Source organism: Balaenoptera physalus, assembly GCF_965194825.1.
Source record: "Balaenoptera physalus genome assembly, chromosome: 1".
Lineage (NCBI taxonomy): Eukaryota > Metazoa > Chordata > Mammalia > Artiodactyla > Balaenopteridae > Balaenoptera > Balaenoptera physalus.
In genome coordinates, this window is record NC_138882.1 from 156,235,937 (window position 1) to 156,254,592 (window position 18,656).

General features: G+C 33.5%; 1 protein-coding gene across 6 annotated transcripts in view; it reads left to right on the forward strand.

Moving 5' to 3' along the window:
- SPATA6 (spermatogenesis associated 6) overlaps positions 1-18,656 on the forward strand; it is a 152,280-nt gene that overhangs the window by 30,076 nt on the left and 103,548 nt on the right. Inside the window, exon 1 of one of the 6 annotated variants that reach the window (XM_082430061.1) lies at positions 17,217-17,240. The exons of 4 other annotated variants lie outside the window; for them this stretch is intronic. The gene's annotated coding sequence lies outside the window, so the exon portion shown is untranslated. Of the gene's footprint in view, positions 1-17,216; positions 17,241-18,656 lie in introns of those variants that run through there. One more of the 6 variants, XM_082430062.1, reaches the window with a different exon arrangement.

Consider the following 18,656-nt stretch of genomic DNA (forward strand, 5'->3'; position numbering starts at 1 on the left):
TTCTTTTACTTGGAATAATGTTTTTGAGGTTTGTCCATATTGTTCTACATATTAGTAGTTCATTCCTTTTTATTTATGAATAATATTCATCGTGTGTGGAAATTTTTTTCCCCTTCCATTCACCATTTGATGAACATTTGGATTGTTTCAAGTTTTTGGCTATTATGAGCAATGTTGCTATGAGTATATGGATACATGCTGGGTTGTATCCTAAGTATATGTTTAACTTTTTAAGAAACTGTCAGCCTGTTTTCTAAAGTTACTGTACCATTTTACATTACCACCAGCAACGTATGAAGATTTTCCATATCATCCCCAAGGCTTGATATTGTTAGTCTTTTTGGAATATATAGATGTGTAGTGATATCTCAATGTATTTTTAATTTGCATTTTAATACTGACTAATAATGTTGAGCATCTTTCCAAGTGCAGATGAGCTATTCATGTAACTTTTTCTTATAAAATGCTTGTACAGATATTTTGCCCATTTTCGAACTGGGTAGTTTGTCTTCTTACTGAGTTGTAAGTTTTTTTTGTTTTTAAAAATATTCTAAATATAAGTTCTTTATCAGATATATGATTAGTAAATATTTTCTCCCAGTCTGTGGCTTATTTTTTTCATTCTTTTAATGGTGTGTTCTGAAGAACAAAAGTTATAAAGTCCAGGTTATCAGTTTTTTTTCTTTTATGTATCATGTTTTTGGCGAAGTCTTTGCCTTACCCAAGGTCACAAAAATTTTCTCTTTTCTTCTACAAATTTTATAGTTTCATCCCTTACATTTAGGCCAGTGGTACACTTTGAGTTAATTTTTGTGTATGTTGAGAGGTAAGGATCTATTTTTTCTTTGGTAGATGGTACAAATGCTCAAGGAGATTCAAGGACCCCCTTAATTGGGCAGTCTGATAAATGGTCAGATACTTGAGTAACCTCAGATAAAATGCTTACAACAGTCCTTGGCACACAGTAAACACTTAAAATGTCCCTTGTTTATTTTTATTGGTGGTGTGTTATTATTATTACTCTTAATATTGGGGAACTGCCAAGTTCCATTCATACCATATCTGCACCCCAGAATCACCAAGCTTCTGGGGAAATATATATTTATGATATATAAATATAAACTGATATTAAGGGCCAATGACATTAAAAGCCAGATAGGGGTATTTTACATTCATAGAGAAGGCATTCTCTTTAGGGAAATGGTTTTAATCCTGGAATCTACCAGACTAAAATTAATTATGACTAAAGCCATTTCCTGGGAACCATTTTTAGGCAAGAAAGAGGATGAAAAGTTTTCTACTTTATAGACTACTCTGTTGAAACTGGATTTTCATCCTTTCTCACTGAAGGTTTGTAGATTTTCTTCTACAGACACACACACACACACACACACACACACACAAACATACTCTGTCACACGTACACAGTACACTCGACCCTTGAACAATGTGGGTTTGAGCTGTGCAGGTCCACTTATACATGGATTTTTTTCAATAGTAAATACTACAGTACATGATCTGTGGTTGGTTGAACCTGTGGATGCTGAACTGCAGATTCGGAGGAACTGCAGATATGGAGGAACCATTTATATGGAGGAACTGATATGGAGGGCCGACTATAATCTATATGCGGATTTCAGCTGCAGGAGGATGGTCACCCCTAGCCTCTGCATTGTTCAGGGGTCAGCTACGTACTGCCACAAATACACTGCCTGAAAAGCTCTTCCTACAGATATGGACTTGCCTGCTCCCTCACTTCTCTCCAAGTCACTCCTCAAATTTATCATTATGAGAGATCTTTTCTCACCAAAGTATTTAAAAATAGCTCCCCCCTTTTGGTCAATATCTCAATCTCTATCCCATTATCTTTAAGGTTATTTTATCTTCTACACCAGAATACTTTGAGAGTAAAAGAGTGTGTTTTTAGTATTTCCACCAAGACAACAGCTGTGAAAAGGGTACTGCTCAGGGCAAATAGGGATGAACGGTCCTCCTGTTTTTCTTCCTAGCACTGATATATTATTTATTTTTTATTTTCTCTCTCGTTAGAATGATAATTTCATAAGAGCATTGACTCTTCCTTTTTTGTAGCTGCTGTGTGCATATGACAATACTTGGCACATACTAGGTATTTGATGTTCAAGGAGTTAAATAAAATATCATAAATGCATCGTATAACTGCCTCTCATTACTGTTTTCATGAGTGTTGGAACTGTCCTACTGAGAGATACCTGTCTGTAGTATATAATCCTTTGATTAGGAAATGTATTTTGTATTTGAAAATTTGTAATATAGTAATAGCTGCTCTGGCTTCATTTTCTTCAACGTTTGGATAAAGAGAAGATACGATCTTTATTTATATTGCAGTAGATTACTAGCTGTCCCTATTGTTTTCTCTCGCCTGTAGGGAAAAATAGCAGTTTCATTATAGCCCCTGCTTTTCAGCTTCTGGGAATTAGTGCTTACCTGGTGTCTGGGGTATTCAAAATGCTTTCAGGTGAAGATTTGAAGGCTGAGAATAAATCCTTCAGTGTCTGTGAATGAGAGAGTCCCTGCCTCAGTGGTCAGGAGAGCTTGTAGGACTCAGGATTCATATTTTAAATCCATGATGGCAAATGCATTCCCAGCAGTTCGCCCTTGCAGTTAGGGCAAGTAAATAGGCATTTACTGGAAATTGTTATAGCAATTACTCTTGCTGGTACAGAGTGTTAATGGCATTCTGGCACTCTCTCTCAAGGTGTTTATGGTAGCTTTTGATTTGCTCCATGTGACTAAGATTTCTGGAGTACTGTAGTACATTTACTTCGTAACTTGCGTTGAAAGTACATGTGAAAATGACAATTTTTACAGAAGAAGGAGGGAAATTGTCATTAGTTATAAGAAGGAACAACTGTAAAATGGGATTAATTATACTGTATGTTCCAGGAGATGTAATTTACATGAACCTACTATTTGGTTTCCAGGAACATTAGTTCTCTAAAAACTTTTCCATTAATAATTTAAGGTCTTTTCTTTTTGAAGTATTTTTGCCAAAATACATATTTTTAAATATAAAAGAATAGAAAATTGTTTATAGAAATTAGGAAATAATTTTCTCTTTAGAAGTTAATCTATGTTCTTGTGATAAAATATAAACTAATTAAACCCAAGCAATTATTTTTCAGGCCACTTCTTTACAGTTGAGGAGTTTCAATAACAATTCTACCTGTATTGTTTATTTCATTACTTCACTTTGTGTGGCAGTGATTCATTGTGTCAGTGGTAGATTCAGAAGGTATATAGTATATTGACACAAATCTTAAATTTGTTTTCTATTTAAATCCTTTGTTTTTAAACTTTATACTCTTCTTGAGATCACTGATACTTCTGAGACCACTGATACCTTTAGCAAACTTATTGGAATTAAAAACTATATTTGGAAATATATTTTGTTAGCAGCTGTGTTTATTTTTCTTTCTTCACTGTAAATTGTTCACAGAAATAATACCTGGCAATACTAAACACCCATGTAATATTTTGATGGATGTTTTATTGGCTATATTCTGCTTGTGTTTGGCCCCTTCCAGAATGATTCTGGCTAGTGTGGGGTACTTTTGTTTCACTTATATCCCTTCTAAAAGGGCTATTTCCTTCTTTGGCTTTATTTTTAGCCTTTTACTTTCCTTTATGAAATGGTTTTTGTTTTTAATATTTATTTATTTATTTGAAAAGAAAGTGGAACTTTTTCTTCTGTCCAATTTATAAGTACTGAATTTGCAGCGTCAAAGCAAGGCAAGTTCTTCAGACTGGAAAGGGTAAGCACATTGTGCACATGGTGTTAGAACTTTTCACCCAGAGAACTACCAGGCAATTAATTTTATTATTCTGTAGGACTTGCTCTCAGACAAGGTATATACATACATATATATGCATATATGTAAATATTAATGTCTTACCTTAAGTCTGGCTTTTACTTATATTGAAATTATATTTTTAATTGGTTATAGAATTATTTTATTTTTCTTCATAGCAGAGTTACATGTAGTCTACATTGCTGATTGCAAACAGCAGTCCTGTAACATCCCTATCCTCCATCATTTCCTACTCCCCTAAGGACTGCTTTTCTTTTTTTAAAAATTGTTTTACTTTGTATTCACCTCCGTGTCTCCAACATGCTTATACTGCATTTGAAACGTTTGATTTTTAAATATTGGACATTATTTCTACTTTCCCTTATGGAAAATGAGGATTTAAATACTTTTCATATGTTCTCTCTTTGCTCTCAAAATATATACATGCCCATTTTCTGTCTTTCTCTTCTCTTAATACAGTTATATCATAATTTTAGATTATATTGTTAAGATCATGTAAAAAGTATTATAGCTGAACCATGTGGTATATATACTATCATACATTTTCTGCAAGGATTTTGTTTTCACTTGAACTAATAATTACTTTCTCTCCTTTGCTTAGTTTTATAGTTTTAGTTTTTTTGTTTTTGCTTAACTTAACCCCAATTCTCCCTCAGGTATTTACATTATATTCTCACAGTTTAATGTTCTTTCACTTATGAATCATTTTTGTTTTTTTGCCTAGAGGCCTAAAATTTTTTTATGTATTTTTAAAGTCTAGTGATTTTACTAGAATATGTCCTGAAGTTGCTTTTTATGGCTTGGTACTCTTAGGTACAGTGCATTCTCCTTCATTTGTAGTTTGTAATCTTTTTTCATTTCTGTAAAGTTTCATGAACTATATATACCGTTTAATATTTATTTTCTTTCTTTGCCTTAGTGTTTTTCATCAGGGTCTATGTTGGATATTTTTTGCATGTTTAGTATTTGTTATTTTTACTCGTATTTTAAAATCCTTTTGTTTCTTTTTGATTAAAAAAACTTTTTGTTCTTTTATTTCTTTTAAGATACTATCTGTTGTGATTATTTGCTTTTGTTTTAGTTTAATCTTCATTTCTGAAACAACTTCCTTCTCTATTTCTGCTTCTTTCCTAAGTTATACCATCTTTCTTCTGTGTTTTTCTAAATTTGATTTATGTAGTTGCTTAATATCTTATATTACTTCCTTCATTTTCAAGTAGTAGATTATAGTTTTTATTTATTTTGCAAGCATGTCTTTTGGATGCTTTCACTGTAGGAACTTTTTTCTTTGCTCACTATTATTATCTTTTAAACAAGAACTTGGTATGTGTTTGACTGTGATCCTTTTCTTTGCTCATTCTTAATTTAGATTTTTTCCCGTGAATTCTTAGAAGGAAGCGTGATTTAGGACAATTTTTTATAGCTTCACCAAGCTCCCTTATGTAGTGTTCAAAGTATGGTGGCTTGCTTTCTGGAATTTTCTGCCTTTGTTCCTTTCCACTTTTGTTAGTTTTCTTCTGCTGTTGTTTCTTTTTCTGGGTTTTCTCTTTCTACGTTTTTATCCTGTCTATTTTGCATTCTGTTCTCTACAGTTTTTCCTGTTTCTTGTGCCCCATCCTGTCCAGGAACCCTGGGTGTTCAGTTTCTATAGTTCTTACAGGCTACCAGACTACTTTACCACCTTTGGACCTTACTGTACTCTTTTGAACTCACCTGCTATTGGAATGGGCAAACACCCTTCCAATTTCCACTGCTTTTCTCAGATTGATCTACTGCTTCCTACTGAGTACCAGTTGGGTATTTAGGGTATCTCTTCTCAGGTCCTTTAGGTACTCCCTTACTTTCTTCTGCTTCTGCTGCATAGATAGATGCTGATACCTCACAGGTTTTGTGGTTGTTGGTGGTTTGTCATCATCTGCTTTATCTTAGGGTTTGTGGAGATATCTTGTCATCTTATTTTATTGTAAATGTTGTCTGTAGTTTTCTGCTGTGTAATTGCTGCATATGTTTTTATGGAACGGAGGTTTGGAGAGACTTGAAAACTCTTGTCTTCGCTTTTATTTTGTGTTTTGTGTTTTTGCTTCTGCCTTTCATATTCTGCCTTTCATATTTCGTCAAATTATTGGCCATCTGTTCATATTTAAGAGTAGAAGACTGAAATGCTTTTGGAAGTTATGTGCCAGAGGTGCCTGGTACCACTAATTGCTAAGTCTGTTGGGGTTCCTCCTGGATGCACATTGTCAATGTGTACTTTATTGTAGGTGATTTCTCTGGGTCATTTTATTGGAAATTATGTCACTATCTTTTTATGTCTTTTCTCTTCAGCTAGTCATATTCAGTAGAAGAATCATTCACATATTTCTCCTAGAGGCTATATACTTGGCGACCTGTTTATAGAACCTTGTAGTGGAAGAAGCTGTAGTAAAATCTCGTTGTATAGCCCAGACTCTTAATCTACCTGTTTTCGTATAGTATTACCCCTGCTCTCAGTTGTACCTGCTGTTTCCATTCCAGTGAAGACAACAACTACTACTACTACTACTTCTCCTCCTTCTCTTCCTCCTAACCCTCTTCTTCCCTCTCCTTCCTCTAATCAACTTCCATTCCCCCCCTCCCTCCCACCTCTCCTCCAGCTCTCTAGAGAATAACTTCCAGTCACTTGCCTGGGAATGGGGAAGGGCAGTTTCCTAGCGGTGTAAATTGGAAGAAGGATCTGGGGTTTGACTGCTTCTTCAACTTTCAATTATTACTCTGGTTTTTAGCCCCACTGATTCTGTCATTTCCAGAGGTACCTAGCACCACCAATTGCTACGTCTCTTAGGAGTTCCTTAGTATAAAATGGTTTGCTTCTAAGCTTTCCTCTCTATTGGCTTAAGATTCTTTCTCCAGGCTGTTAACTCAGTTACCACTTTTGTTCAAACTGTTTTCTCTTTAGTTTTGTCATTGTGAGTTGGTATGTGTGTGTGTTTAATCCTTTTATTCTTTTAGTGAGGGTTCAAAAGGGGACAAAAGCTAATGCATACATTTAACCTACTATCTCTAACTGGAAGCATTCATTTGTAGCTCACTGAAATATTACGGTGTGAATACCCGTGTAACTACAACCTAGGTCAAGAATTAGAACATTGCCAAAACTTCAGAAAGCCTTCCTTATACCACCTCCTAATCTCTATTTCCTCTGTGTTCCACAAAGGAATTTCCATTTTAATGTCTAATATTGTCGTTTACTTTGGCCTATTTTTGAACACTAAATAAATGGAATTGTAATGTGCAAATTCTTTTGTTCCTGGCTTCTTTTGCTCAGCATTTTGCTGAGAAATTGATTTGTGTTTTGATAACTAATTCATTTATCTTTATTGCTATATAGCATCTTCATTATGTGACTCTACTCCAATTCATTTATTCTGTTATTTACAGATATTATTGGGCATTTAGGTTATGTCTAGTTTTTGCTGTTATGAATAAAGTTGCTATGAACATTCTTGATTACATGCCTTGATGTTCATGAGCATGCACGCCTATTTGGTATATATATAGAAGCGGAATTGCTGAGTCTTAGGGTCAGTATGAGTAGACAATGCCAAACAGTTTTCCAGTGTTTCTCTATCAGTATACACTCTGCCATTGATGAAAGTTCTGTTCTCCACATCCTTGCCAACTCCTGGCATTGCCAGACTTTTTCATTTTAGTCATTATGGTGAGTGAACAATGGTTTCATTTTGCATTTCCGTGAAGATAAATGACATCATCTTTTTTGGACATCTTTTTGTATTTGTGTGTGAAATGCTTGTCTTTTGCTCATTTCTCCTTTTGGTTGTTTATTACTTTCTTACAAATTTGTAGGACTTCTCTATATTTTCTAGTTAATAAGCTTTATGTCAGTTATATGTGTTGCAAGTAGCTTCTCACTCTGTGGCTTGCATTTTAATCCATTAGTGATTCTTGTTCCTTTGGTGAACAAGTTTATTTTTAATATAGTCTGACTTAATAATGTAGTTTGATTTATTAATCTTTTCCTTTATGTTTAGTGCTTTTCTTGGGTCATGTTGAAGAATTTTTTTTCCCTACCCCAAGTTATGAAGATATTCTATATAATTTTCTAGAAACCTTATTTCTTTACCATATACATTCAGATTTACAGTCCCCTTGGCTCTTATTTTTATATATGGTATGAAGAAGGGATAACATTTTATTTTTATTTTATGTATATCTAATTGGGCAATACCATTTGGTGAAGAAACTTTTATTCCCATTGCTCTGTAATGTTTACTTTATCACAAATTAAGTGCCTACATACATGTGGATTTTTTTAAATAGATCTTCTATTTTGTTTCATGGTCCTTGCATAAATATTATGCTTTCTTAATTACTGGAGCTTCAGTTTTGGTATCTGGTAGTTTAAGCCCTCCAGGTTTATTCTTTTTTTTTTTTACTTTTACTTATTTATTATTTTTTTATTGAAGTATAGTTGATTTACATTGGTGTGCCAATCTCTGCTGTACAGCAGAGGGACTCAGTTATACACATATATACATTCTTTTTTTAAAATATTCTTTTCCATTGTGGTTTATGACAAGATATTGAATATAGTTCCCTGTGCTATACGTTAGGACTTTGTTGTTTATCCCAGGTTTATTCTTTTTGAAGATTTTCTTAGCTGTTCTTAGTGTCTAAAGTATAGTAATTTTAATCCTTAATGTACCCTTCAATGATTATTCACATTTGTGTACATCCATAAGCACCATTCATCAAGATAGAGAACATTTCCAGCATCCAAAAAGGTTTCCTTGTGCCTCTACCAGTCACAACCCCCCTCAAGATAATCACTTTTCTGACTTTTGTCAGCATTGATTACTTTTGTCTGGTTTTGGACTTCATATAAATTAAATCATAAATATGTATTCCTTTGAATATGGCTTTTTTTTGACTCAGCCAAATGTCTCTGAGAGTCACCTATGTTGTTGTATTTCAGTAGTCCGTTCTTTTTTATTGCTCTTTAGTATTCCATTATATCAATGTACTGTACTTTATTCATTTCTTGTTAATGAGGATGGTTTTTAGTCTTGGCTTATTATGAATATTCTTATAAATATCTTTTGGTAAACATTTATACTAGTTCTCTTGGAGTGGAATTACTGGGTCATAGAATAGGTGTATACTTAGCTTTTGTTGATACCGCTGAACAGTTCCCTAAAAATAATTGTACAATTCCTTTTGAGTACTGAACATTGTATGTGAAAAAGTATAGAAGTAATTGGAGGCATAACATCATGCTGTCATTCTCCAGGTAGGCTTTATGTTTGACTTTTATTTCCCTTCGGTAGGCTGCTAGTGATAATAAGAATCCTCTGTCATGTCAATCTAATGTCAGAGATGAAGATGATTTGACGTTGGGTTTCAATCCGTGTACAAGACCAGGGTATTTCCAGTTCATCCTTATTCCTGTGATGTTGTCTTTTACGGGCTCTATCCAAACTGTGGAGAATTTATGAAGACCTGTCCTTCTTGGTATAGCCCCTGTAGTGATATTTTGCTTCTAGGTCTGTGAGACCATCAAAATCTCAGCTAAGTTTATCAATCCTTCATTTGTCATTTCTGGAATTAGCAGATGCCCTTGGGGAGAAAGCAGCTCCAATGTTTGGCTCATCTCCCTGGCTTTTCTTTCTTCTCCTAGAACTTGGCCCTGTAATTCTTCACTGCCGTATTATCTTCTCTGTGCCTTCAAGCGGATTTTAAAAAATAACTTGACCTGATTTTCTTAGTCTTCCTAGTAAGACGATTGGTCTGCTTTATGTAAATTGCCATTATCTGAGGCAGAAATCTGTTCCCCCTTAATATCCTTTCTACCCTCATCCTGTCTCTGTGTACTCTCCCATTTGTCCCCCACCCCTATTATATCTGTTTAATTATTCTAAGTATCTGTATTTGGGCTAGTAGTGCACAGTTAATTATTACAGCTTTATATAATCCATGTTCTTTTCATTTAATAAACACATATTTATATTCCTACATGTTTATTTTTCTAGATGAACTTAAAATCATTTTTTAAGGTCTAAGATAAACCTCTTTGAATTTTAATTTTAATTATATTTTGGGAGAATTGGCATTTTTACATTATTCATTCTTCCCATGTAGATAGGTGATGTATATTGATTTACTAAATTTATGCTTTCTTTCAACATATTACCAAGGTTTTGGGGTATGTGTGTGTGTGTGTATACGTATACTTGCCATACATTTCTTATTATGTTTATTTCTAACTTTTATGTATTTTGTGGCTTTAGAGAATAAGGTTCTTCACCTAATTTTCCTTTTTTCCCTTTTTTATGGTTGATACACAAGAAAGTGATAAAAATATTTATTGTGTATCCAGTCATTTTGCTGAACCTTCATATTGAAGACTGCTAATGTCTTTTCAGTGTATTTCAAATATTTATCCATGATTAGTTTAAATATTAAAAAATATTGTTAATTTGTCTTTCAATCAGAGCATGTAGCCTATAATGTTACTGCTTCTTGGAATTTATTGATGTTTTCCCTGAGCATCTGGGATAGGAATCAAATATAATCATGACATGGTTGCTTAAAAAGGTATATCCTTTTTGTGTTGGTTAAAACATTTGAAACTTTCTATATCTTACTTTAACTTATTTATTTCATTATGTCAGGTATTACATCAAAGCTGACATATAGGAGATTCTTAATAAATGTCCATTCGTGGGTCAGTGCTACAACTTGCCTTCCTGGCTTTTTATGCTAGGTTAATTTGGTATTGCTGATGGGCTCTCATAACCTTCAGGTCGATGCTAACACAAGCTATTTCTCAGTGCTACCTTTCAGTCCTTTTACTTCTTGGAGAACTTCCTTTTTCATTTATCTTGTAGATATTTTAAACATATTCATTTCTCTTATTAGATGTCTCTGTTTAAACTCCAGCCTTCTTAAGATGAACAGATGACTACTTCCTACTTCACTGACTAAAATTGAGGCCATGTTAGTGAATCACTTCAGTTTACTGCTCCCTTGTCCCAAAAGTCATCTACATCGTTTCTCATTTTTATTGCCTTTCTCCTGGTCCTGGAGGATGAGGTTTCTGCATCCTGCTCAAGATTATTCTACTTGTCCCTCTTATTCATCTCCTCGTGCCATCTCTAGTATCTTGATCATTAGATTTTTTTCCCTCTGTGTTTGCAATGTCTCTCTTGCTAACCCTCACACTGTATAAATATGTTGTATGTTTACATCTTTAAAAGATATTTCCTGTCTTCATCCTCACCCTCATTTAGCTACTATCCTATCTCTTTATTCTACTCCTCATTCAAAATATAACTTCCTTACCTCACTGTATATTTTGTAAATTACTGCTTTCTAGTTCTAGTAGAGTTGTTAATGAAAACAGTGCAGGCTGAGCTCAAATCTCAGCTCAGGAATTTATGTTTGGTAACCTTAACCGTTAGCCTCTATTTCTTATCTGTAAAATGGAAATAATGGCTTGTTAGGGTTGTTTTAGGGATTTGTTTGAAGCTCATAGGAGCTCAGTCAGTCCTGACACACAGAAGATGTTCTCTAAATGGTAGTAAATACTATTATTTTGACTACCCATATCCCTTTTTAAAAAATGTAGTTTTCTGCTTTGTAATAATGTTTTTCAAATAGTTGAGATTACAGAATAAGTGACATCAGAAAAAATATAGTGTTAGTATGTTTATCCTAAGTTTGTTTAATTTGTTTGATTTCTAATAAAATTTTATGTTCAGATATTTTCTAAAGGATAGGGTTTTACTTTGTGATCAGATATTATAATTATTGTAAGTGCAATAGACCAAGTTTCTTAAATGCCAGTCTCTTATTTCAGTATCATCTTTAGCATTAGTTCTTTTCTGTTCTTCCATTTATTGATAATAGGATGAGAAACAGCATGATGTATTCATGGAATATGCTGTGTGATTCAAGGGGTGATAGAAAAGTCTTCCAAAACAAAAGTTGCTTATCCACTGGCTTATGATAAAATTTGTTTTTTAAAACTTTTTGATTGCCTGTGCAGATTCAGTCACTGTGAGAGAATATAGGGGATTCAGAAGTGAATAAAATATAGACCGTTTGTTCAAATGAGTATCCATCTTAATAAAATAAGGATCAGACATGTAAATAAATAATCAGAATCCTTGTATATGTGCACTGGATTTAAGGAGGTCAGAGAACTGTTGGATACAACATTCACATGGAAGTTGACGTTGTTCAAAATTATGGCAAGTCTTAGGTTTGAGAGGAAGATAAGCCTGTTTTATCTTTGGTGAAAAAGTGGTAGGGACCTTGAAGTTAAGAGATTGTAGTGAGAAGGAGGATGAGCGGTTGACAAAATCAGATGGCATGAGACTAAAAGGAGAGGATTAACTTCTTGTTAAGAGCCTAGTGCTTCTACTATCCTCTTTTTAAAACTTTTACTATTGTTATTTTAAAGAAAAATTAATATATGTTCAGTTTACAAATTACAGGAAATATGGAGGAATTCTGAAAATTTTAAACTGATTTTATTTAGCTAACTAAATAACATTTGAAGGAGGAATGTGAAGTTGAACATGTAGAATGTGTGTCTCTTATTTTAGAATTTCTGATGGAAAAGGCAGAAGAGAACTTTAACAAAAAACAGCATAATGGGAGCTCTCACGGTGAGGCTATTAGAGCACACGCACACAACTTTCTCTAATCAAAAACACATAAAAAACTTTTTTAGAGAAAATTTTATAAATATACAAAAGTGGACACTAAAAGAGAATAATGAACCCCCTTGTACTCATCACTCAGCTCAATAATTATCAACTCATGGCTAATGTTGTTTTAACTGTATCTCTCTACTTCATCACCCTTTTCCAGATTATTTTGAAGCAACTCTTAGACATCATATGCTTTTATCTATTAGATATCAATATCTAAAATATAGGAACAGTACCATATCATACCTAAAAATGAACAATTTCTTAATATTAAATATCAATTCAGTTCATATTTCCTCAACTATCTTATAACTTAAAAAATAAATCTTTTGTTTGAATTGGGATAAAGATAAGGTCCATACATTATGATTGGTTGATGTCTCTCAAGCATGTATATTCCTCTGTTAATTTTTTTCTTTTGTGTAGCCATCTTTAATATCTTTAATTCATTATTTTTCTAGGTATTTCACACTTTTAAACAAGATTATAATGCCATTTCTAACTGTTGCTGATATATAAAAAAATATATTATTTGGCATATTTACCTTGTTTCCAGCAACCTCACTATATGTATTGATTTAAAAAATGTCTTTAGATTCCTTTGGACTTTTTATGTACACAATCACATTGTAAATGATGAGAATTATAGTTTCTCTTTTGTTATAGTTATATTTTTTATTTTTTTTTATTGCTTTATTATGCTTTCACTGGTTCAGAACTCCAATAAAATGTTGAAGTGAATGATAGTAGTGATAGCAGTGAATGAAGTGAATGTCTCATTCCTGATCTCAGAGACAGCTTCAACATTTCATCACTTGGTATGATGTTTGCTTTAGGTTTTTGGTAGATAGCCTTTATTAGATTAAAAAATTCTTTTCTATTTCTAGTTTGCTACGTTTTTATTTGAAAATGAATGATTATTAACTTTTATGAAATACTTCTTTATTCTGTTCAGGTGGTGAATTATGTTGCTTTAGTTTTTAATATTAAACCATATTAATATATTGATGGATTTGATTAGATAATATTTTATATAGGATTTTTACATTTCTGTTTATGAAATAGATTGCCTGTCATTTTCCTTTCTTATAAGGTTCTTGTCAGGTTTTAGTATCAAGGTTTTGCTGGGCTCATAAAGTAAGTTGAGAAGTGTTCCTTCTTTTACTGGTCTGCAAAAGAGTATGCATGTAATCAGCATTATTTCCTTCCTTAAAAGTTTGAAAATTCACCAATGAAGTCATCTGTCTTAGTGTTCTCTTTGTTGTAAGGTTTTAAATAATGGATTGTGTATGTGTGTGTGCATCTACACACATATCTCTATATACACACATATATACACAACTATTCAGTTTTTTCTATATCTGCATAAGTTTTAAGTTTCCTTTTTGTAGGAACTTGATTTTTTTAATATATCAGATTATTTTGAAGTAAATCTCAGATATCATATATCCTTTCATTTATAGATATGGATATCTAAAGTAAAGGAACACCTAAAAATTAACAGTTTCTTAGTATCATCAAATATCCACTCAGTTCACATTTCCCCAATTGTTCTATAATTGTTTAATCATATTTTGTTTGACAGTGATTCAGATAAGACACATTCAATACATTTGTAGCATGAAATTATTTGTAATGCCTTAAGATTTTAAAATATCTCTATGTCTTTCTTTTCATTCCTGAAATTAGTAATTTGTGTCTTTTCTCTTGACCAGTCTTGCCAGGCATTTATCAACTGGTGAATTGAACCTTTTATTATTTTGATGCTTTTGCTTTAATGATGACTTTATCTTTTATAGTATAGCCAAACCAACTTTCTTTTAGTTGTCATATGTTATATATTTGTCTATATTTTTGTTTTCTGTTTTTCTGTATTCTTACATTTTACATGTATCTTATGAGTGGTACTTGGAGACAGGTTTTTGTTTTGTTTTGTTTTAATCTAATCTGTCTTTTAATTGGATGATTTAGAGTATTTCTAAAAATGCATGATATAATTATAGGGATTAGTGATTATCAGGGGTTAGGGATAGGTTGGGGAGGGAGGTGGATGTGGTTACAAAAGGGCAACATAAGAGATCATGTGGTGGTGGAGCTATTCTGTATCCTGGCTGTGGTGGTGAATACACAAACCTACACACCTGATAAAAGTGTATAGAACTAAATATAGACATACACATTCACATACAAATGAGTACAATTAAAACTTAATCTGGATAAAATAAGTAGATTGTATCAGTGTCACAGTGGTTGTGATATATTTTATTATAGTTTTGCAAGGTGTTACCACTGGGGGAAGCTGGATAAAGGGTATATGGGATCTCTGAAGTCTGACAATTTGTTGTGAATCCTCATTATCTAAAAACGTTAAATTAAAAAAATGTTTTTACTGATATATTTTGGTGTAAATCTACCATATTGATATCTACTTTTTATTTGTTTGGATTGTTGAATATTAGTGCTTTTCTTTTCTACTTTTCTTTGTTTTTTTTTAATAGTTTTTAAAAAAATTTTATTTATTTATTTGGCTGTGCCAGGTCTTAGTTGTGGCACTTGTGATCCTTAGTTGCAGCATGCGGGATCTTCAGTTGTGGCATGCAAACTCTTAGTTGCAGCATGTGGATTTAGTTCCCTGACTAGGGAAAGAACCCAAGCACGGAGTCTTAGCCACTGGACCACCAGGGAAGTCCTCTACTTTTCTTTGAATTATTTTTTGCTTTTTCATTTCTACACTTTTATTAGCTTGAGGGTACATGTTCTTTAACTATTTTGTTTTTTTAGTGGTTAGTATAGAGATTACAGCATGCATGCTTGAGTTTTCAGAGTTGTGTACATATTTTTATTTTAACCTCTTCTAGGACAATGAAGAACCTACAACTACTTAACTTCTAGATTATATGTTATTTTTTGTTATGCATTTTAACTTAGTGTGCAATGAGACTACACAGAATATTATTGCTATTATTGTATAGGCATCATTCATTTCACTTTACAACTGTATTTTACCTTTTTGGTTGCTCTTTATTTCCTTTCATTTTTTGAGCTTCTCAGTTTATTGTGTCTTTCTGAAGAATATCCTTTCATAATTCCTTTCTTATAGTCTTTTGATGATAGATGTCTTGATTTTTATTTATCTTGATTTATTTATCTGAAAATGTCTTTTTTGAAGTATATTTTTGCTGAATATTGGTATGACTGTCTTCAAGCCCTTAGAAAATACTATTCCATTGTCTTTTTGCTCCCTTAGTTTCTGTTGAGAAATCATCTGTTAATTTTATTGTTACTTCTTTGAAGGTATTTTGTCATTTTCTGCTGGCTTCTTTTAACATATTCTCTTATGTCTTTGTTTTCCTGTAGTTTTACTTTGATGTGCCCAACTCTGTGTGTGTGTGTGTGTTTTAAAAATTTGTTCTGCTTGGTGTTTGTATCTTGGTATCTTTCTTCAGATAAGTTCTGAGATATTAACTTTTCAAATATTTCTTTTGCCCTTTTCTCTTCTCTCCTTTTACAAATCCAATTGCACATTGTTAGATCCTCTTACTCTATCCTTTTTTTTTTTTCTTTTTTTTGTTACTCCAACCTTTGGGTTTTCTGTGCCTCTTTCAAGATATTTATTTTTGTCTTCCAATTCCATAATTCTCTCTTGGGTCATTTGTAATCTGCTGGTAAATCCGTTCGTTGTGGTTAATTTTTGGTTATTTTTTAGCTAAAAAATTTCCACTTGGTTCTTTGTAACAGTTTCTAGTTCTCTGCTGACATTCTCAATCTTATATTTTATTTTCTTGAGCATATTAAGCATATTTTAAGTTGCAGTCTGATAACTAATTTTTCTGGATCTCTTGTTGATCTGTTTTTATTTCCTGTATTTCTCTTGTGTTTTGATCCCAATGGTCTTTTTTTCCTATATACCTGGTCAATTTTCATTAAATGTCAGATTTTGTATGTAAGAATTTTAGAAATAATTTGAAACCTTAGATGAAGATATTTTCCTTCAGACAAGATTTATGATTGTTTCTAGAGGGCACTAGCAGTTCTGGATCAACTTAATTTAGACAGGATTTGGGATGATTCAGATTTAAGCCTAAGTTCTTAGTTGGCTGTCTTAGTCCATTTGGGCTGGTATAACAAAATACCATAGACTGGGTGGCTTATAAATAATAGAAGTTTATTTCTCATACTTCTGAAGGCTGGGAAATCCCAGATCAAGGAGCCAGCAGATTTGGTGTGTGGTGAGAGTCCCCTTTCTGTTCATAGAATGCCATTTTCTCTCTGTGTCCTCATGTGGCAGAAAGGGCAAGGAAGTTCTCTGGGGTCTTTTGGGCACCAGTGGCACTAATGGGCACTAATCTCTTTAATGAAGGCTTTGCCCTAATAACCTCCCAAAAGCCCTAACTCTAAATATCACATTGGGGGTTATGATTTCAACATATGAATTTTGAGGGAATACAGATATTCAGTGTATAGCATTGGTTATCTATTTTTAGTTTACTCTTTACTCTCTTTTTTTTTACTTTTTTTTTAATTAGAGTATAGTTGCTTTACAATATTGTGTTAGTTTATACTGTACAGCAAAGTGAATCAGCTATATGTATACATATTTCCCCTCTTTTTTGGATTTCCTTCTCATTTAGGTCACCATAGAGCACTGAGTAGAGTTCCCTGTGCTATACAGTAGGTTCATATTAGTTATCTATTTTATACAGTGTCAATAGTGTATATACGTCAATCCCAATCTCCCAATTCATCCCACATCCCCCTTTCTCCCTTGGTATCCATATGTTTGTTCTCTACGTCTGTGTCTCTATTTCTGCTTTGTAAATAAGATTGTCTATAGCAATTTTTTTCAGATTCCACATATATGCATTAATATATGATATTTTTTTCTCTTTCTGACTTACTCTGTATGACAGTCTCTAGGTCCATCTATGTCTCTACAAATGACCCAATTTCATTCCTCTTTATGGCTAATATTCCATTGTATATATGTACCACATCTTCGTTATCCATTCCTCTGTCACTGGATATTTAGGTTGCTTCCATGTCCTGGCTATTGTAAATAGTGCTGTAATGAACATTGGGGTGCATGTGTCTTTTTGAATTGGTTTACCTTTTCAAGATTCAGTCCTATAGCCTAGCCATTTTATCAGGCCATTTTCTCTTACCTGAAGACCTCCCTTCTCATCTCTTCCCAAGGTCATGATACTCCAATTTTTGTATGAGCTTATCAAAAGCTATACTCAGCTTCTTAGCCTCTTAGCTACCTCTGTCAGAACTGTCAGATACCCAAAAGGAAAAGTAACCTCAAATACCAGGATTATCTCTCTGTGTTTACTTCTTTTTTAAAAATAATACAGATAATTTTTTAAAAAATTTTATGTATATATTTTTGGCTGCGTTTGGTCTTCGTTGCTGCATGTGGGCTTTCTCTAGTTGTGGTGAGCGGAGGCTACTCTTCATTGCGGTGCGCAGGCTTCTCATTGCAGTGGCTTCTCTTGTTGTGGAGCATGGGCTCTGGGCACACGGGCTTCAGTAGTTGCAGCACACAGGCTCAGTAGTTGCGGCATGTGGGCCCTAGGGTGCGCGGGCTTCAGTAGTTGTGGTGCATGGGCTTAGTTGCCCCGTGGCATGTGGGATCTTCCCAGACCAGGGATCGAATCCATGTCCCCTGCATTGTCAGGCAGATTCGTAACCACTGCGTCACCAGGGAAGTCCTGTGTTTACTTCATATACTGAGTTTCAGACTTGTAATTTTTTTATCACCTTAAGTTTCTCTTGCCTTCAAGCAGATCTTTTAGTTATCTACCTTTTCAAGTCGATTTTAGCAGGAGGTTTGTTTTTGAACCTTCTAATCTCTCAGATTACCCTGCTATGTTCCATTTAGAGCCTTCATACACCCTGTTCCTCCTGCTTGAAAACCTCTAGTTTCCCACCCCCCTAACTCTTAGTTTACACTTATTCATGCTATGGGTCAAGTCCTGAAGAGCTCTTCCTCAGCCTTCACTGACTCCCTGACAAGATTATCTTGTTATATACTCTCTTATAGCACTACCTGAATGTCTTTATTGTACTTGTAGTTTATAATTATATATTT